The sequence below is a fragment of the Coloeus monedula genome (genome assembly GCF_965178545.1).
Source record: "Coloeus monedula genome assembly, chromosome: 1".
Taxonomy (NCBI): Eukaryota; Metazoa; Chordata; class Aves; order Passeriformes; family Corvidae; genus Coloeus; species Coloeus monedula.
This window is the reverse complement of record NC_138781.1, coordinates 88680569-88702983: the sequence shown is the minus strand read 5'-3', so window position 1 is coordinate 88702983 and position 22415 is coordinate 88680569.

The following is a 22415-nucleotide window of genomic DNA, read 5'->3' as shown; positions in this document are numbered from 1 at the left end:
CCCCTTCTCTGGGCAGTCCCATTGTTGGTACAGTGAAAACTAGACTCCCGGATGACACCAAAGCTGCTCCTAACCCACATCTGCCCCTTCTCTCCATGGGAAAGCATGATCAGTCCTGCCCCAGAGAGAGAGACTAATAATACAGTCTCCACTGTTTTGGACCAGCTGCTTCCCTAAAATTAAATGCAATGGAGTGCCTGGCGTTTCTTCTGAGGAAGTGTTTATAAATGTTAGGCAAGGACTTTACACCACGGTTATCACTTTGCAGGATGTGCTAATAAGGCAATGCTCAATGGAGCACAGGCATCGCTCCCACTGCACAAGCAAAAGCGGTGACAACATTCATCTCCTCAGAGGGAAGCAAGGGAGCAACATGCTGGAGGGCAAGGAAACTAGAAAAGATGTATTTGCACTAAAGGCAGCCTACATCTTAACTCTGTACTGAGAACATGATTTTCAGGTTTTCCGTAGGATTTTTCACACCTGTCCTATTTCGCCTACATAGACACACACACACACATACACACACATATTTACCGTTTGGAAAAATTGGGATATTTTTGTTAATTCTTTAACAACTTTTTGTGATTGGGGCCAATGTGGGACAGTACTCCCCTAAAACAGCCCTGGCCAAGGTCAGCAGCTTGCCCCTGTGGTCTCAGTGGGAAGGGGACACCAAGGGGAATGGCCACACTCGGCACAGTAACCTCCTGGTGCCACCTTATGAATGGACCGCCTGTGGCCACATGATATTTACCTGTGAACACAAATGTTTAGAAAGAGCCTTTGGTTTGTTTTACGTCATATTTCTGTCTCACCACAGGGCACTTATCATCATTTACCTGATTATTTAGTGTCAAATGGTTCTGCTAACTTTATTCAGCTGGGTTCTTCTCAGGGAAGGACGGCTGTTCCCATCCACTGAGTCCTTGATGGAGCAGTTAAGTCAGCAAGATCCAGCTTATTTTCTGGGCCTCCAGATAGAGAGAAAGTAGATGAAAAGCCATAGAGCCTTGAGACCAAAGGGACAAGACAATTATTGAGGTTAATGATGTCTTGGATTGAATCGATACAATTTTGGCTGATCTAAGAAAGAATTTATGGTACTCAGAGATGAGACTCTGCACCCACACAGACAACTGGGCATTCCTCCCACGACTGTATCTGGCCTGCTGCGTGTAGCACATAAATCTGCTGCTGGTATTCTGCGCAAGGAATCCCAGGACCAAAACTCACAGGACCAAAAGGTCTTGTGGTCATCGTTTTCCTGGCCTGCTCCTCCTCCTCTGAGGTGCTCAGCTTTCGGTGGCACTGGCAAAGCACTTGGCACCATGGTGTGCACACAAGCCTGTGTGTGCAAGCATGCACAGGCACACGGGAGAAGGAGTGCCTAGAGGGGTTCTGTCCCAAATGCTTCCTGGAGACTCTTTCCTCCTCTGCCACTGCATTTCACTACAGCTCAAGAAAACCTTTTGCACTGTTGGCTGAAAGTTATTAGGAATATTAACATTGACAATCTCTGTGAAAAGGAGCCCTTCCTCTATGGCACTGCAAACTAACTTGGAGAACACATAGATAAAAAAGACCCTCCAAAAATCAAGTAAAGGAGATGATTCAAAATAATAAAGTTAAGAACTTCCCCCCCCCACCCCGCAACTATTTTAAAATGAGATTTTCTTCATGATGGAGTTCTGCTGGAAAAAATACTCACCTCAACTATTGATTGCAAACAATTACCCAAAAATGCTCACTTGTTTGTTTGCTTGCAGACAGAACCTCATTCTTCACCCTAGAGACCAGGTAAAATGGCAAACCACTCACCATGACTATTTGCTCATCATCATTTAAGGCCTGTAATTGATACACTAAATGACGTGATATGTTTCTATTCCCTTGGTGCTGTGATTAGATGAGTGGATCTCTTTTAAACAGAAGAATAATGAAATAATGACTAGCGAATAAAAAATCTTTGTTTGCATGTTAATACTCTGTGGAATATCAGGTGTGGCATAAAAAGTGGCTATCCCCCAAACAATTTGCTCAAACAAAACCCTTGTTCTGAATTCAAACGCTATTTCTGCCATATCCAGTCATCTGTAGCCAGAGGCTTTGCAGAGAAAGTGTGTTTCAAGGAATGATTTAAATGAAAATGGGCGGCTGCTTGGATCATAAGAGAGGGAAGGAGTTCCAAGAATGAGAAACTGCAGAAAAAGGGCCAAAACCATAAAATGTAAATTTGTGCTTTTAGGAATTGTTCACTACTTTTCAGACAAAGGGAGACGCTTATCCTCCACTCATTGAGAAGCTTGTCTCCAGCTCTGAGAGAAGGGGAGGTTGTGACTTTGATGGGAAGATGATGGATATCATAAAGAAACAGCTCCAACCCCAGCATGTGCTGCCTTGTCATTGCTGAATTACGGTTGTGCCCAAGGCCCCAGGTTGCTGACAGGCCAAGGATAGGCTCCAGTGCAAGGCCAAGGGCCTTTGCTGCTTGCGGAGAAGGGCACGAATTCTGCACCAGCATGACCCGCAAGGATTTCACTGCTGATATTATCGTGGAGATCAAAGAAGAGCACAGCTCTTAAAAAGAATTGCAGAATACGTACATGTACACAAGCACCCTGCATACAGGTAGTAGCTGTGATGGAATGCCAAGGGAATGTGGGTGCATGTGCGTGCACACGTGTGCATAACGCATCAGATTGACAATTGAAGTTGGTTTCTAAGAAACAGTTTGTTTCTAACACAGTTTGGGGATGTGATAAGCCTGCCTGCTTGCTGAGGCTGAAGAGTTAAAACTGTTGCATGCTGTGCAAAGGATTTTTATATTGTTATATTAATCCTAAATTAATTTTAATAGTTTTATTAGATTTACTTAGGTATCTGCTTTGTTTGCTTCATTGGATTACTCATTATGAGGGCTAGATTTCCCTCAAACGTGGCTATATGCACGTTGCTATAGCTACCCCGGTTCTGGCTATTTTTTCCATAAAGCCAGAGTTCTGAACAGCCTTCCTGTTCTAGCATCTGAAATGGTTCATCCATAGTTTTGTATTCATGTGTATCTTGCATTTAAGACCACAGAAGCTTCTGTTTCATTCTCCTCTGGTGAAACAGTAAGGACCTTTATCTGAGGACAATTAAGCTTCACCTAGGTACAGGAGGGAACAAAAGGTTTTTGAAGAACACCTTTGAAATTAAGAATTTACAAAAGGCACAGTGAGGAAAGTGTGGAGAAGGAGAGATAAAAGCCCTCCTCTGCAAGAAATAACTAGCAGGAAACTAAAGAGGAGAGACCAAAAACTAAAATGCAGCAGAGATGCATCCTGGAGATGGAGAAAATATGTAAAACTTTCTAGTGTGTGCTCTTCTGCTGATGGAGGACATCACTGGAAATTGCTTCCTAGCAGGGCCAGGGGAGAAGTCTGACCTGAGGCTCAGTTTCTCCATGCAAAGTCTCACAGGAAAGAGTACTTTTGAGAACAAATACCATCTGTGTAGAGTGCTCCAGAAGCACAGTGCTGTCAAAAGCAGTGCAGGCACAAACAACCTTCTGACACTTGTGCTCAGGTGAGACTTGAAGAGTGGAGGGATGTGCAGGCAGGTGGGTGAAGTCAGATGTGAGAAAGATGTTTTGTTGTGCAGACAGGGCAGATGAAATTTTACTGCCTTGGCAACTACCATATACCCTATCTGACAAAAATTACATCTAAGCAATCCTTCTTACATGGTTCCTGATGTTGCTTCACCTAGAAGCAAACACAGTTTATAGCTCAGAGATTCTTATGCAATGTTCATACCAACAGGCTGACTGAGAAATAGTGTAGAGTTGGTGGCACGAATGCAGAGCACGAGGTCAGGGGGTGCACCAGAGTTTCCCTATTTGTGCTTGACAAGCTGTGTAGACATAGCCTAGAATTATCACCATCCTCTACTCCATCGACATCTCTGGTATTTCCTCCAAGCCCTGCAACTGGCAGCACTGGATTCTTATTTTACCTGGCATCTGTTGTTTCCTTCAGACCAAATGGTAGCCAGTGTGTCTCATACACTTTAATATCATATTAACAAAGTCCCAAAATATGTTCGAACACTGGGAATGTGGTTTCCTAAGGTTACACATTGTCAACTATTTTAAAGTGCAATTCAAGGTTTTTGAGTGAGGTAAACAAAATAGGGGAGAGAAATTTCTACCCAAGTGGGAGCGTTTAGCTTTTAGTCTGCCTGAAAATCCTTAAAGTTGGTTCAAAAAATAGGGAAAACATGGCTGGTTCTGTGAGGCGTCACTACGTCCTTGCACTGACTGATTGCCTCACCTCAACCAGCCCCAAGTGTTTGGACTGAATAACTGGCATTTAACCTCGATTTCACATTTCATTGGATGCCAAGTCCAAAGGCTTTTATTATTCAATAGTTCATCGAAGCAGAAGGGTGCGACTCTTTGCAGAAACTGAGATTTCATACTTGATGAGTATCAAGCTACTCCTTTATCACTTATTGAATTACTTTATGATTCCTAACAGCACAGGATAGACTGTCCAGGATGTACAGTAAAACCTTGCCATTCATCAGCAAATACTATAAATGTGACCTTATGTTCCTCGAATGAGCTGTAGATGCAGTTCACAATTCCCTGACCCCAGCTGTCGCCTATTTTGCCTCTCCTGAGACCTCTCCCAGCTCCCTAAGGGCACCTTTTCCAAGAAGTAGTCAGGTCCCTTCACTTCTTTCTTGGTGTAATGAACTAATGTCTCCTTACTTCAATCTGCAGGCCATACATTCATGCCAGCTGAGTACGATGCCCTTTAGATGCTGTGGGACCTCCTCTGAAATTAAATACGTGCTTTGGGGGTGCATAATTCAAGCAGCCCTTCTCTGGTGAACTGAACCCTGGTTTCACTTCAGGCTCAGCTCCTCTGCATGCCAGTTTTTGCAAGTGAGAATTTCCTCTCTTCCCTGCTCCAGGAATCAGGCGCTGAGCAGATTGCTGTCTTTCGACTGCTCTCCTCTAAGCTTTGGCAAACAACCCTGTCGCTGGGCTGAGGAGCACAGACTGAGGAGTCACCTTGAGACTGTAAATGTGTTTAAGGGGATGCTGCTTAATTAGAACACTGTTTTGATCTTTCCTGCACCTTTTTTTAGCCACCACTCATGATCTAATGTTAATCATTTAGATAAGGATAGTCTGCAACACAGACTCACTGAAGTTATATGATATGCAGCTAACTAATACATATTAAAGCTCAAACTTTGTGCTAAGAAGCTAATGATCCAGTTATCTACGTCAAGGACACCTTGACCTGGTAACCTGAACAGAGACAGCTTCCCTTTTACTGTGGGCAGATGCAAAGGGCTGTGCTTGTGTGATGGTGACTAATAACTTTAAAGCAGTGTTTTGCCCAGAGATTTCTATTTTTCCCTCATCTCCTGCAGCACGATCTTGGTCATTTCCCACTGCTCTATCAGTCAAATGCCTTCTGGATATCAAGATTCAAAGTATCCAGAATGTGCATAAAAAGTCAGTGTCCCAACAAAATGCAGCAGAGACTAACCTCTGTAATCTCTTCTATACAGAGGCATCAACATGTTCGAAAATCAAAGGTAAGAAGGAGGGGGTGCATTTCCCAGCCACTGATGACCTTTTGTCATGAGAGCTATTGCCTTCCCTTCTTTACCCATGATAATTTCATGTTTGCTGCTCTCCCACTTTCATCCTCCACTGACATCATTTTCTTTGAAACCAGTTGATCTTGCTGTTACTCTTTTTTTTTTTTTTAATTTTTCTTGTACACACAGTCTTCTAGTACAGAGAAACTTACCTCTCTTTTATGTTCATGAGAGAATTTTTGAATAAGAAAGGATTAAAAAGCTTGACCTTCCATTTCTCCACCTCCATGGATTTTAATCTGTTTATACTCGTGGTCTGTCCAGCACAATATATCTGCTATCTGCTGACTTTGCTCATCTGGGTCTTTGCTTTGTAATCTGTATTTTGAGAACTAGCATTTTGCCACTATCAAGAAACTATGCTTAAGTAGGGAAATATGACTTATTTTGAACTCCAACAGTATGAGATATTCATCACTAAATCATGCAGGAGTAAATTTTTTTACCTGAAGTTTTAGAAACGAAGAAAGATATTCTTCATATTTTCTTGAAGTAGCCCATTCTGCAATTCAATGAATGGCACCAAAATAGCAGAGTAATAACATTAAATTACACTGGGATACCCTAAACTCCCAGCACATTTGTTTAATCAAAAGTAAATGTTGTAACTACAGAAAATTTTTAACAATGTGTTATGACTACAGCATGTCTTATAATACGTTATTAAACACAATAAAGAAAGTAATATAAAAACATCTGTTCTAAGGAACAGTGGTATTTTAATGCAAATATCTTTCTATATTACCAGGCTGCTACAGATAATAAAAACTGTACTAAATATGACTGAATTATCTAATGTTTTATCTCCTTATTTTCAAATTTGGCTTAGGCATCTTTCAGTTTTCAACTACTGACTGCTCAGCATGGTATTTAAGTTACCCAAAGACATATTATATAATTTATTTATATAATTGGTTCCAGCAATATGCTGAGTGTTGTTTGAAGCACAGTGATAAAAACAGCTCTCACTGCAAATTATTTACAATCTAGAGAGAGAGGCATGGTCCAATTCCCTCACAGTTTAAAAGCTCAGGACACAAACATCCTTTCAAAATGTGAAGGATCCCAATATTTTCCAGAAATTTCCTTCAATAGTAGCAAGCTGACTGTGCACCTTTTGCTCAAAGTGCTCTCTGTTGTGGCTGGCAGTGTTACACGGGGTTACCTTCCACTCTGTCTAGAATCCTCAGGCATCCTCAGCCTGTTGCTGATGGGCTCCAGATCTGGACAAAAGTGATTTTGGTTGTGATTTCACTTGTTTCCAGTTCTCACACCTTGGAGTGCTGGAGTTTGCCAGCTCAGGTAAAAGACAAGGGACTTTCTCTGCTCCTTACACCAGTGAGGAAAAACCTGGTAAATCATAAAGGGAAGGATTGGTCCCTGCCCCGGGAAAGGAGTCTTCTGTTAAGCACTGTGAATCACATTAAATGCAGTAATATGATGGTTGTTAATTAAATCATCATATAAAAAGGGGTTGCTTTAGCAATTTACTTGCATCAGGCATTTCTAAAATATATGCTGTCCCACCCAGATTTTTCATGAGCTGTGATCTCAGGACATGTCTCTATTCCCAGCTGTGCAGGGGAGATAGCATTTGTCATGCAGTGAATCAGGGGCAGATGAGACAGAGCTGATTCCTACAAGGCAGCTTAAACAGGTTACAGCACCTCACACTGCACACGAGCAAGCCTAACCAGAAGCAGAGCTTTGCACAAATCAAAGCTTCAGGATTGCTGGCTTTTTTTTTACATGACAAGTATCATCCAGCACTCACCAACTCTCTCTCTCTCTGAACCATGTTTAATTTATTGAATCATTTCATTTATCACACACACAGGGGTGCTTTAAAGCTTGAAATGTATTGCATTGCTAAGGAATGCCTGCTCAAAGAGGGTGAACTGTCCTGCCATTACTGTCATTACTACGGTTGTTAAATAGAAGTTTTTCAGAGTTTTAATTGTTCTCTTAGTCATTGCATCATATCTTGTTTGTGTTAGGGCAAAATGTTTTACAGGCTGGTCACAGTTCCAAAAAGTGACAGAAATTAATCACCTGCTGTCTCATTGTGGTCCAGGGATGCTGACTCAAAGGGAAACAAACCCCAAATCACCTTTCCATCAACAGAGGTGGCTGCTGAACTGTACAGCTCTGATTCCCCATATGCTGGTGGGAGAGGTGGACTTGGCACCCCGGCATTCCTAAGAAAAGACATACACAACTTAGACATACACAAAAGATAAACACACAATCCCTGCATATGCCCATTGTCCTCTGCCCACCAGGGAGTGGGGGTGCAATGGAAAGAAGAACCAAAAAGAATCCTAGTTTTCTTGAGGGCACTGCCCAAGAGCTGAAGATAAGACCATATTGGTTTTAGATGGTAGCTTTCCAGGGGGCGTCGGCATGGCTTTTATCTGGCCAACTGCCTCAAAATGAGTCGCTCTAAATCAGTCGCCTGGAATCCAGGCAATGTAAACCTTTCCTGTCCCCAGCACATGCCAGCATTCACAGCTGCTGAGATGTGGGCATACTCCTGCATCCCAAAAATAAATCATGACCATAGCCGATATACCCAGCCCTACGCCTGAGGCTGCAACTGTCCTAGAGGCCAGCTGTGGAAAATGGAAGGCACTTGGATGATTAGGAAGTGATGGCTATAGAAGGTAAGAGAACATGACAAAACGCTTTTCATAACTTGTGAGGAGCCAGAGAGACAATAGATACAAAGCTAAGACAGGGCAAGGTCTGAGGTGGACAGAATGAAATGGCTTTGGAGGGCAGAAAGCACTGACGCATTGATTTATCTCAAAGCCATTGCCCGTGTCTTCTCTGGGTGGCTTTGACGGGACTATGCTGAAGTACACCACTCAGAAGCTCTGACCCCTGGGGTCAGGTGGAAAGAGAGCTTTTGTGTGATAATTTCTTAGTCCTTATGAGAGCCGAGAGAAGAATGGGAGAGTGGCACCCTGCTGAAGCCAGGCAAAGGGCCAGATAAGATCCTCACTGGCGGGTCCCATCACCTCTAATATGGTGAACTTTGATTGCTGAGTCACTGGATCTTAGGAAAAATTAAGACCTGATGAACAGCAATGTCAGATTGACACCACTCAAACTATGAACTGATTTGTAACTTGAAGAATACTTCAACTGCAGGAAAAATATATCTTGCCCAAAGCTCAGCATTCAGCCTTTTCTGCCCTTTGATCTCAAGAGATGAGATGATTGCCAGATTCCCATTTTATCCTGGTAAGGGGTGAGGCTGCTGAGCACCTTGCAGAGACAGATTCTGGAGCTATTTATGAGGAGCGTTTGCATGCAGTGACGATTTTAACCATTAGCTGAAAGAACGGTGCAGTCTGCCAAAGTCCCAAATGCATCAGCTAAAAGTGGTAGTAAAAGGAGATTATTTGATGCTGTTGACTGTGTTTAAATTCTTGGTTCTCCAACAGAAAAGAAACCTGAAAAAAATAAAGTGTATAAAAAAATATTATATCCTACAAGAATAGCCTAGACACCTTTTGTGAAAGACAAATGGTTTAATTATAAACTGATGCTGCTCAGAGTACATTCTTCTATCATTGCTACTGTGATTTTTGGAGCTGCAGTTTGTGGCTATTCTTTTTAATTTTCATTTTGGGTGGAAGACAGCTCTGTTTTGAGAGGAAACAGGAAAGAAATGAGGCCAGGATATTTAAGAGAAGACATCACACAGCAACTTCCCTCTTCCTATCAGTCATGAAATAATTAATTAATAGCTCCACAATACTCAGCATTCACCTTTCAGAGCTGGGAGAGTTACACAGACAAGACCACAGGAAACTCCATCTCCCTATAAAGTAAAGAAAATCACAGGACAGACTTCAAAATGCTGACACAGGCAGTAACTTGCTGCTCATAAAAAAAAGACATGGTCAAAATGTTGGATAGAGAACATCGAAGGCATAATTAGTCAGATTACGAATTTCCTGAAATCTAAAGGCAGTGCCTGTTGATGTGCCCCCTTTCACATGTGTCCTTTTGTCTGACTTCTCCCAAGCCCATTATCAAACCACACAGAGTATGTGGTTGTTTTTTTCCCCCCATACCTAGCCTGAATAATGGGCAATCAGTAAAAACTTCCTGAGAAGATAACACAAACCTGCATTTTCAAATGGCATAAAAACAATTAAGCATAACTGGGGATCCGGAGAGAAGAATTTAAGTTCACTGCATATATTTGATCCCATCGTTTAAAACATGACTTTTAACTGCAGAAGTAAAGTTTAAAACATTTTCAAGTGGGAAGCTACGCATCCTAGTATTCCATGTACCAAAGACCTGTGTTACTTAATATGTAATGTTCAGACTTGCTGATATATTTGGGAATCAAATTTAGACCAGGAAAAATTGAGCCATTCAAAATAACAGCAGAGGGTGCTGAGACCTGGCTGCCTTCTCCACCGAGACAATCATCCTCAAGGATTCCTCAAAATAATAAGAAAATTACCCTGAGAAGGAAAGTTCTGGCAGAGCCATTGCCATTTTACCATCCCCTGATAAAGGACTGGTTGGTGCTCAGCCATGTTGCCCGTACTAGTGTGACTAAGTCAGTCTCCACGTCCATAGTTTGTCTTTTTCTGCAGGCCTCATTTCAGATAGAACCAAGTGAACTTGCTGAAGTCTGGCTACTCATTTGGGTTTTTGTTGGAATGTTAAGAGTCTTAGACTTATCATGACCATCATCATAACAGGAAGATAGAAACCAACTTGGTGAAAGAAAGGATGACCACAAAAAAAGTCTGGCCTCTTGTACCTCTGGGTTTGCTTGGAGGATGCACAGCTTCTCCTGCTGACCTCACAAACAGGGCTTGTAATGAGGTTTCTCCTTGAGGGACTTATTCACTTACACATCTTAGCACCTGAGGGAAACAAGTCAGGCTGAACAGCTCTGTCTGACATGGAGGCAGAAACAAAAGGGTCCCATGGTGAGTGTATGACGTTCCATCTGGGCTGAAATGCACACAGTAGGGAGGGCATGCTGTGAGTTTTATGTTTACATGTAACACGAGATCATATCACCATAAACTATGATGGCTTTTTTTTTTATAGCTCTAACAGATATAGATATGAGTACCCAGGACAACAAGGGTAATTGAGTTTCTCTGCATTTGTATGTCGTAGATGTTCAGCTCCAAAATGCCCGAAGATTATTCATTTTCTCTTAGACCATCTGCAAAATCCTAGAAAAAAAGCAAAAACCTTTGGGTTAAAACCTAAAATGAAAGCTCATATTCTGCAAGAGGCAGAACAAAGAAGACCCTGATCATGGGGTTGAATTTCTAGCACAGATGCTCCTTTTGGCTTCATTTCAGGAGGCTTTGAGTGCACCATGCAATTAGGCAAACTCTTACCCAACATATCCCAGCACTAGAGCTCTACTGACTTGTGTCAGATGCAGATGATGCTCTGACCCTGCAGTGCAGCAGCCTCCTTCACACTGAACAAAACTGCACACAACCTTTTTTTTCTCCCTGGTGTACTTTTAGGAAAGATAAATTTTGAAGTGGGAAAAAGTAAATAACACTATTTCATTCTCGCTCTAGATCTGGTAGCCACCCTTTGCTTATTTGCTAAGCAGCTGAAGTCCCATAGATAGTTTCTGAGACACAGAAGATGGTAGCTGATCACAGAAAACTGGATTGGCAGGCAGCTTGGGAGATGTTGTCCTTTCTTAAACTGGGACAACACTGGAGAATAGGAGAATACAGTAGACATTCTATTTCCCTTAGCAATAATCTCCTTCCCACGTAGGGGCAAAACTATTCAGTCCTTCAGCATTCATCGTTTATCCAGTCAGGAAACATATTATTGCCTCATAAAATGGGGCACCTGTCTCATTTTCCATTAAATATTAACAGCAGCACTATAGAAATGAACTGTAATAGTGTTATTATAGTAATGCTCTGGGTAAATCTTATTAAAGTGTACTGTGGATGTCAACAAACAGCAAGAAAGTAAGAAAAATATATGAAAAATTGCAGATTGATGTGATTTAGACACCACAGCATCCTTTTGGCACAGGTAACAGTACCAAGTACTTCTTCATCCTTCAGTGCTGCACTATAGAACTGGTAACGCTTATCACTTGTGAAGTATCTTTGTTATCAGTAGATAGCAAAGCCTTTGCTTAGGACTGCAAATGGCCTTTGTAGGGTGCTTCTGTAGCAGAGGAAAGCCAGGTACAACCACCTGGAGCCAGCTGCATGAGCTGCAAGACAAGCACTGCAGAAACAGGGCCGGCACCCTGATGCTGCTCCCTGGCACCCTCTCTTTATCCACTTAGCGGTGCTTGCTATATAAGGGACAGTCTGCCATGTTTACCAGCAACTTACATCCCACACAATCTCCTTAGCTCTGCTGCCTGGCTCCTGACCTTTGTGGGCAGAGTACACCAAACCAGGGCTCTGAGAACCCTGCTTAAAAAGTCACGTACTTCACTCTTCCCCGCTTCAGCCCAGGCAGGAAGCGGCAGTACAGAAATACCACACCAAAGGCTGTTCCTGCTGCTTTCCAAGCCTGACTTCCCATTCCTGTTCCCTGTGGACAAGCGTCCTGAAGCCTCCGGGTTGTGCTGGGAGTCTCCAGGCTTTCTCGGGGGCATTCCTTTTGGTCCCAGGTTTAGCTGAGCTGGGAAATCTGCAAGAATAGCTTTTGTCCTGCCGCTGCTGTATTCGTGCTTCCCAGCCCTGCTGAAACAAAAGTGGCACAGGGAACATTTTTGGTGTTGCAGATGCATAAGATTTCCTGGAATGAGTAAAAAGGTCAGATTTCACTCCCATCACAACTCCTGTGCTTTTCTAGCCCGTGTGCCTGTTCTGAGACTCAGCCACTTCATGCTCAAAAGCCAACCACTGTCTTTTTGCCCAGCTTTAGTCCTTTGTACAGCAATTATGAATTAGGCCAATTATTAGCAATAGAATCTTAGCTATACAGTACCTCCACACATTCTCTGAGTGTTATTTTGAAAAAAAAAAAAAGGAAAGAAGGAAGGAAGGAATTCGGAAGGAATTCGGAAGGAATTCGGAAGGAAGGAATTCGGAAGGAAGGAATTCAGAAGGAAGGAAGGAATTCGGAAGGAATTCAGAAGGAAGGAAGGAAGGAATTCGGAAGGAATTCGGAAGGAAGGAAGGAATTCGGAAGGAAGGAATTCGGAAGGAAGGAAGGAATTTGGAAGGAAGGAAGGAATTCGGAAGGAATTCGGAAGGAAGGAATTCGGAATTCGGAATTCGGAATTCGGAAGGAAGGAAGGAAGAAAGAAAGAAAGAAAGAAAGAAAGAAAGAAAGAAAGAAAGAAAGAAAGCTAGCTTATTTTTAGAAATCATTCAGAAATGTATATTTTATATAAGTTATATTTGTCACATGAATGAATTAGTCCGTGATAAATTCAGACTTTGTCATATCATACATCTACCATACAGGCCTTGAGACAGCCAAGAAAAATTGTGGTGGGTAAGTTCTGAATAGACAAAAGCTGCAGTAGGTTTTCCATACATTCTAACAATCCTTAAATGGAAGGAATATGAGAAAGAAAATGTACCTGTCTAGTGTCTAATTTTTGCCTTGATTAAATTTATACCTGGGTATGGTCCCAGACAGTTTGTGGGAATAGAAGGGAAAGAGAGACTTCCACTGTTGGAAAGTTTTGTACCAGTTTTGTAGAGATTTGGAGGGGGAAGTTAACAAGACTTGGTGTTTGAAGCTGATCAGGGACTTGTTTGACTCAGTTCCAGGACAGACTCTCAGGGATTATTACAATTATAGGGACCTGATAAACACTGCTTTGGACTATCTCAGGAGCCAGGTGAATGATGACAAGAAGATTTACAAATGTAAGTGTAAATAAATAACCTTACAGCTGCTTATAGTGCAACAGTTTTTGTTATCTGAGCTGTTTGTAGTGTCACCGTATTTGTTCCTTTAAAATATCTTTCTGATCTGAAATTGCAAGAGGTGGTTGGTTTGCTGGCTTTTGTTTCCTCTTTTTTTTTCCTAACTGCTCTTCAACGTTATTCTGTTAAACATTTTCAGCCATCTAGTCCAGGTGCTACAGTTATGCAGTATAGCACAGCATGATAAAAAGCCAGAGCAAACAACTTGCAAAATAACTACAGGCAGACATACCACTTACCCAAACCAGCCAGCAAATTTTTTCAACAAATGATATTTACAGGCAAAAGTAGGAAGGATTTCATGACTGGTGAGCAGTCCAGAGAAAAGACAGAATGTCACAGAAATGTATGCAATGCTGGCTTCAGTGATCTTCAATGATACTTTTCTTCCAATGTATGTTATTTATACACTATCTATTGATCTTGGCTTTAAAGTAAAACAAGAATCCATCAAGTACATTCTTTACCTCTATAGAATTTATATTCTGTCACTAAAAAATATTATTAATGGATACAACAGTGTTTTAGATCATAAAGTTCAATTCTGGATTAATAAAGAGCATGTATCAATGCTATTTTATACTGGAATAAACAAATTTTAAAGGATTTTCTTTCTATACAAGACCAGTGTTACATTTAATGCCACAAAGACCTCACACACTTGTCCAAAATGAACTTTAATTTCTGAAAAAGCTGTTGCTTAGAAAATTATTTATACATAGTTAGAAAGACAAAAAAGGGAGGCTATGGAGCTGAGTTCTGTCTAACGGCTCTGAGACTGAAAAATGTAAACAAATAGAAAAATAGAAGCAATAATACAGCTCAGTTGTGTCTAATGGCAGATAATGTTGGTGATAAGTACTGTAATATGTTCTGCCTTCTTATCTGGAAAGACCACAAATAATGACTAACTACTGATAAAAATAACAATTCCCTTTGCAGACTCTCTTTTTCCTCTCCGAATCTATGTGGACTCTGTGAACAAGAGCCCTGTGATGGTGATGACTTCTGAGTAACTTATGTGTTGTCTTGGAATAAATTTTTAATTTATGACTGTGTTGATTACCCTGGCTGAAGGGGAAAAAGCTTGAAGCTCCCAAACCCCCACCTCCTCTGCTTTTTCATCCTCCGATGTTTTATTTTCCCAGCAGTCCAGCTGTACTCTCCTCATACTGTGTGTATTGTTGGGATTATCTTCAGCCATGTGAACTATAAACATGGCTCACTGCAGCCCAGCTAACAGAGTGGCAAAGAGCCAAGAAGGAAAATCATCTTCTTCATCTGAGAGTCATCTGGAAAATGGACCCAGAGAGGGTCTTTCCCTCGGTCTGCTGGAAGTTCTCTGACACCACAACGACAAAGAAAAGCCCACAAAATAAGAGAGATGTTATTGTTTCTAGGTGATGGAATACTCCTAGGTAATCATCAGGACCACAAGGATTTTGGTTCTAGATGGATTTTTTTCTTTTTTAAGCTATGAGGGAAAGAAAGACTTGTCCCCATTTCCCACCAGAGTCAGGGATGTTGTCCAACAACACATTTTCAGAGACGAAAAAGCAAAACTCAAGGTACTCATTTTCCAATCATTATGAATTTAGGGAACACAACTCCTCTGCATCTCAGGTCCATCACTTGTAAACAGAGAAAGTAAATCTGCACACTCATTTGTAATGTGTCCTTGTAGCTATAATGTCCAGTGTCAAGCTTACTGCTACAGAGAAGCATTTTATTTTACTGAAGTCTACCTGGGATAAGGATAACAACAACAAAAGTTTGAAATCACTTAACACCTCTGGTGGAAAACTAATTCTTTTTAAAATTATTGTGTAGTAGAGGACAAAGTGGAAATTAAGAACATAGAGAGCTCTCTGTATCTGTGCCTGTGGTGATACTGATATAACAAGGCGTACCAGGGCTAGTCCTTAATTAAAAGAGAATAGTTGTCTGATTAATGGGCAGCACCAGATGGTATCAAAGGAGCTGCCTTTTTTAGCTTTACTTATCCATTCTTCAAAAATGCTTATTTCAGGCTGTGATGAAATTTTTTTCCATAGGGCATCACCTATAAATTTATGTTCCCTCCGCAAATTCCTCAAGTGCCTTGGAAGCAGCGTTCAGAATAAAGCAGCTTATCGATCTTATTGGGAGTTGTCATTAATGCTCAAGCCATATTTTCACTTCCTAACATCACATGCACTTTCTATTTTGGTGAAGGAGAAAGGAGGACTTCGGCCCTGGCTACTGATGTGCTGTGCAGCCACACTGATGCTGGAGACAGCAGTGCCAGAGCATGTGTGGAAGCCCTGTCTTCAGCAACCCTCAGCACGTATCTAAACTTTAGATTAAAGGTCAAACTGTGCTTCTGCCTTTTTCTTGACTCAGAAAGCCAATATCCTCAGGCAGGCAAGCCATTTTGTTGTATTTCATCAGTTAGAGGAAAGCAGCTGTACTGCTTAGCATAATTAACGAGGAGGTCAGACAGTAATGCTTTGTATACAGTAGTGTTATATGCAGCACTAAGGCAAGTAATTACCCATAAAAACAGTATCTTGTAAAAAGAGTGGGGAAAATCCCCCTCCCCTGAAAAGAAAAAATGGGAGCACAGTACTTCCTTTTAGTCACCACTAAAACCATTTCCCCTTCAGGTTCTTCAAGGCCAGAAAATCATTTACCAAAATATTCAGGAAGTAATCCACAGCATTACTGTTTATTGAAAATTTGCAACTGACTGTTGCAAATATACATGAAAAATATCCATGTAAAAGGAAGGCAGTTGCACACCAAGCTGTATTTACTACCCCACCTGGTGTATCCAAAGGTAGTTTTAAAGATATTACAAGGTGAAATTCCCAATAGTTTCCTGTAAGTTCCATTGCAGACAACTTTTGTTCAGGTTTTTGACTACAAAATAATATATTTCTACAGGCAGGTGGGAAAAAAGCCCCCAGTATATGCTCACTCATGAAAAAATATTTCCTTCCCAACCAAGCCTCACGCAGGAGGCACATTTTCAGAAATACTGAGCAGGCTGACTCATTCTTCAGGAAACAGAGAGTACTGGAGGAAATGGCAGGGTGAATGGCATCCCTCTTAAGCTAAGATTTTACAGAATAGAATAGAATAGAATAGAATAGAATAGAATAGAACAGACTATTCGGAGGGGATCTGCACCACCCATCCAGTCCAATTGCCTGACCAATTCAGGGCTGACCAAGTTAAAGCTCATTGTTAAGGGCCCTGTCCAAACAATTCTAAAACACTGACAGGCTTTGAACATCAACCACCTCTCTAGGAAGCCTGTTCCAGTGTTTGACTACTCTCTCAGTAAAGAAATGTTTCCTGATGTCCAGACTGAATGTTCCCTGGTGGAGCTTCGAACAGTTATCTAATTTGGGTTTGATCTTTTTTGACAGAAATGCGGACTGGCTTTTGAAGAACCCAAAGGTGGTCAACGTGAGGATTCATGAACAGCCATCTGATTCATTCCACTGAAGAGATGATATTCAGGTACAGTGAAAGGCATCTGGCTCTGCCCAGAGCATCTTCTCTTTTTACAACTTTTTACAACAGATGATAACACAAAGTGTTTCTCACATGTTCCTTTGCTTAAGAAAGCTCTTTCAGTCCTTGCTGTAAATATGACACCTGGAGAGTGTGCTGCCAGACTTTCTCACGCTGACTGTGTACAAAGATACCCAACAGGACTGGAGGATGCCAGGATCACAATATATATTACAGAAGTCACAGCATGTGCTCAAACCCTCAGTATGGGGCTTTATTCTGTGCCAACACTGTGGACCAACGCCAGGCAGCACCTTACTCCATTTACAAGTATCACTAATTTTGGTGAGGATGTACAGTACAATATGGATCAGTGCAGCTGACCTGAAAAGATCTGGTCCTGTATAAAAATTTTAGGAGCCTATGTGAGAAGGTACATTAACCTATGAATTCCTCTGGAATCTTCTATTTTCTACATTTTGTTTGAGCTTATCAAATAGTGCTACTTGAACATGCACCAGGCTGTCTAAAAGTAATCTATTCCTGTCTAGTCTATTGGGGAGGTCACCCAGGCTCATCGACTATAGAGGCAATTTAGGTAATAATTTTGAATTAGATGCCTAATGTTTGGGTGGCCAAAGCTGGTATATGCATATGTATATATGTATAAATACATAAATATATATATATGTGTGTGTGGGTATACATATATATTTCTATTGGGTTTATTTTATATATATATATATATATATGGCTCATATTACATAAGTATTAACAAACTTGTATTATATAAATCTTATATACATATGTTTCAGCATTTACTGAAATCCATATAACAAGTCATTTTCCCTGTAGCCTATTACTGCAAATACAACATACCTGGCAAAACTTTTAACACACATTTAATGGCGTTCCACATTTTTTTTCCTGACTCTTCTTTTGATCTGAAGAAAGTTCCCTGGTAACTAGAATTAAAAGAAGAAATAAAGGGTAACTGGTGCTAACTGGCTTTGCAAAGGGCTGCAGAGACCTTAAGCATGTTTCCCAGGCAGGGCAGTCACTGTCTCCCACTCCCCAGTGTGGGGAAGGTGGCACTTTAACCTCTGTTACACAGATTTCTGCTCACCATGGCTGGGACATCAGCTCCAAGGGGAAGAGCATCTGGGAGTAAACACTCTTGTCGTGATGTGCTCTGTGAATATTTTACCTCAGAAACATTTTCACGTCATGGTGGCTTTGTCATGTCAGTGATTGCTTTGGGTGCTGTAGAATCAAGCTGGAACTTGGGTTGTGGGGTATTTTTGCTGTTGGAGACTGGAATATTAGGCAAAATCCTCAGGCACGTTTTTCAGTGCATTGAAGAGACGTGTTAATATTTCAACCTAAGACACAAAGTTAATAATATCCTAGTGGCTGGCTCTTGGACTCCCTCCTCACAGAGACAAATGCTACCCACACATTCCTTTGCCCGACACACAGACAGTCATAACTTGGCGATTAGCATGGTTCCAAGGTCTGCTGAGATAAATCACAGAAAAGCACTGCATTGCTTTATATAGACTAATATCCTGAACCAAGTTAGGAATGCAAAGAAAGCTGTAGGAAAGGATGTTTCTAATGAAAAGTTCTCTGTCAAAGATAACAGCAAGGAGCACGAGTGACAGATAGCACCAGCAAAATATGCAACATAGGAGAACCAGGGAGGAATCTGGAGCCCAAACAGTCAAAGATATAAAGGCAGTTTATAAATTCTCAGCTGATTCTGCCATCTCTGAGACGTGACTAATATGGAGACAATGACAGTATGTGGATGTCTCAGGGAGAAATAAAATGGTGCTGGGAAGCGAAGCAGTGTTTGTAATTTCTAAACTGAAAAATAATAGTGTCTGTTTCCTTTTTTTTTAAATTAAGAATCATTATCATAGGGACATTGCAGATTTTAAGAAGAAAATACTCTCCTGGGAATGGTAAAAATTGGTGTTATATGTGAGCAGCATCCCTACAAAAAGAGCACAACTAACACATAGCAGAAAAGGAAAAATCGGGGCATTCCTTTGTCCCTTGCAGAATATCTGAACTCATGAAAAGGATAGTTAACTGTCCTTAAGTGTAGAATAAACCAGGGTTGTATCTTGGCTTGTCTGCAATAATGCAAGGGTAACAAAAAGAGGGAAATAAAAGGTCTCATTTTATACAAAGGTTACATCCATATTTTGCATGCATCCATACTGACTCGAGATGTTTTCTACTAGATTTTCCCTTCTCAGAAACAAGGACATATAAAATATTGCCTGTAGATTTATTCTGGTTGCTGCTTCTTTGATTGTAAAGCTGAAATAATGTACCCTCCAAACCCACTAATATTTCTATTGTGACCAGACTTGTCCAGAGTTTTACAATCCTAATTAGTTTCACAGTTGTCTTGTTGTTTTCCTGTACTCCCCCTCTGTCTGCTCATCACCATCTGCTGTTGTCCACGGTAAGATCTTAAAGGAAGTACCATCTCTTTGTTCTGCCTCTATACAGCACTTCATAGAAATAGCTCATTATGGGAATCCAAGGCTGAAATTCCTAAACACCATGGCAATAAATGTAGTGTACAGAAAGAATAATGAGTCACAGAAACAGTAGAGAAATGCCCAACTCCTGGCTTTTGGGTAGTATCTCCTGCTTTTTGACTCTGTCTTTTGTTCCTGTGCCATTTCTGCTCAGCCCATTACTAGAATTGCTAGAAGGAGTTAGATGAGCACACAGAGCTTGGTCACAATGCAGCCTTCATTTGGGAAAAAAAGGCAATGATGGATGTGGGAACAGGAAAAGTGAACATCAGAACAAATCCTCTTTCAAACTCACACATGTGCAAATAGGGAAACATCACCTCTGTCAGTACCTGTACTTCAGACTGTCTGCTTGAGGCTTTTGTTCTGTTTTTATCAAGCTAGAAAAATTTAAATGAAGACACATTAGGTGCTAGTCTGTCCCAACAGGGAATGTATGTGGATGTGATCAGTGACAGTGTACTAAAATGCAGTATTAGCTCTAAGGATCAGCTCCCCTCATTCTTCAGCAGATCTTTCTCTTGCCAAGATCAGTCAGTAGCTGGGCATAATATTCAATGTATGCTTCCTTTTTACTGCACTTCTGTCCCCTATTTCTCACAAGATCTTTATGTTTGTTATTCATACGTACTAAGAACAGAAGATCTGGTTCATTCAGTAACTGAAAGAACTGATGACATAGGAACAACAAAACATAAATATAATTTCATCTAGTAAGGTATGGGTGGCCAGAACTGGGACCTCTGCAAATGAACTCTATTATAAATTCTTGGGGTTTAGGGGTCAGGGAGTTGCTTAGATTTGTGATGAAGGATATGGAAAATCTGAATGAAATGGATATTTTTCACTATCACTTAATAGAAAAGGGTAACATTGCTGAGGCAGGTTAGTTCACAGGCCTTGCTTGGATGGAATGTGAAATGTGATCAAATTGACTCCAAAATCTGAGGTTTGTGGCTATTAGAAATACAGGAGTTTGGGAGGCAGTCTATTGAACCTCACTGAATGGGTTTTGGCACTTGAACAAGTCCACATCAAATGATTAAACTAAATATTCAGGAGGACTGGTCTTTCAGAATTCCTGAAGAGACATTCATTTTCATAGATTTTCATTTTACATTGTGGTCTGTGGTATTCAGTTACTCATAAAAATCTTCTAAGTAAAATTGCATTTTCAAATAAGGCTGAACTTGTTATTTGTGAAGGTTTATTAATACTTAATCAATTGTTACAAAGTTCATCAAGTCAGTATGTTGCTTACTCCCACAGTTCATGACCAATTTCAGTATTCTTTCATAAAGTACTTATACCACACATTTATAGGACCATCATGTCAAGCCTGTAACATTCTTTTAACCCTATAAAATTTATAAATGCATCATTACTATAAAATATAAACTTGCTGGGTATTTATTTTTAATGTTTATCACATCCACTTTTTAAATGAATGTCCAAATCTGTGCTATTGTTTTAAAATTATATGACCACTTATGTAAGCTACAGCCCTGTTCTAAAGAACTGGATATCTCTGCAACACATGCAGCCTGTCTCAGCCTAGGAAATTGCTGGGTGATGAGCAAATGCTAAGGTCACACTAGTTAGTTATTTAAGGTGACTTTAAAAGACTGAAATGACTACTCAAAAGATGACAGTGTTCCCAGGGAAGCCCCTAGCAGGGGTAACACAGCAACCCATTGTGCAGGGCAGCAATTAGGAGTGCCAGTGCTGACTGGAATCCTGGGATTCATTGTTCTTACTGATTTTCAGGTCATTCCACCCAATGGGCAGATGCTGGGGAAGTCATAATAGAGATTACCAGTTTGGGGATGCTACTTCAGCAGAGGACCGTGGAGTAGTGTGGGATTTTCACTTGTCTGGACTCTGCTAGAGGAAATAACTGCTTTTGAGAGGAAAAGCTAACTACAATGAACACAAGAATTTGGTGTTTGGGGAGATAATTGCCATGTGCCTCTGGCACCTTCAGGGAGCCATTCGGGCTCACATTCCTTTCTCTCCTAACACCCTGTGATCACTGGGGTAAAGACCATCATTACCTGTTCCCTGCAGAAGTGCTCCCAGGAGGTACTGCCAGTTGCACCTAAAGCCTGTGGACACTTGAAAAACTTCAGAGCAGCAGTAAATGGCCCAGAAAATGCTTGCAAGCAGTTTGGCAAGCCAGCTTCAGGCACATTCCTGGGAGCTGAACACTTTCGGTACCCTCCTGTCTGTGCTGGCCATTCTCAAAGGTCAGCACAGGGCTCCCGGCAGGGTGTGAGAAAGGAGGAATTAGAAGTGAAAGGCCTCCAAGTTCTGCCACGGAAAGACTGGTCGGTAAAAATGATCTTTCTCATGAAGTAGGGCCCCAGTGCAAGAGAGGTCAGCGTACCCTATTGACATGCTCCTCAGGGAGCTGGTTTTGTTGAGCAATATCAGCACATTCAGACCATCTTCCTCCACCTGAGATGTTTCTCTCTTCCCCTTCCTTCTGTCTTGGACCAGACCAAATTAGGGGCACCTGTGTGTTCTCCTTTCCTTCCTTTGTCTTATTTTTTCAGCCCATTTGAGCTGCCATAAGGTTTTCCTGGCAGTAGCACAATGACCATTGCGAATGGGGTCAGGGCAAGGTGCATTTATGCAGGGGAACACACTGGGGGCTGCCTTAGTCTTAGCCTTCACCCTGCAACAGGCTCCTCACTGGGTAAGGCAACCAGGATAGCAGGGTCTGCCCCCACTGCTGAGGGATTACTCATGTAGCTCATGG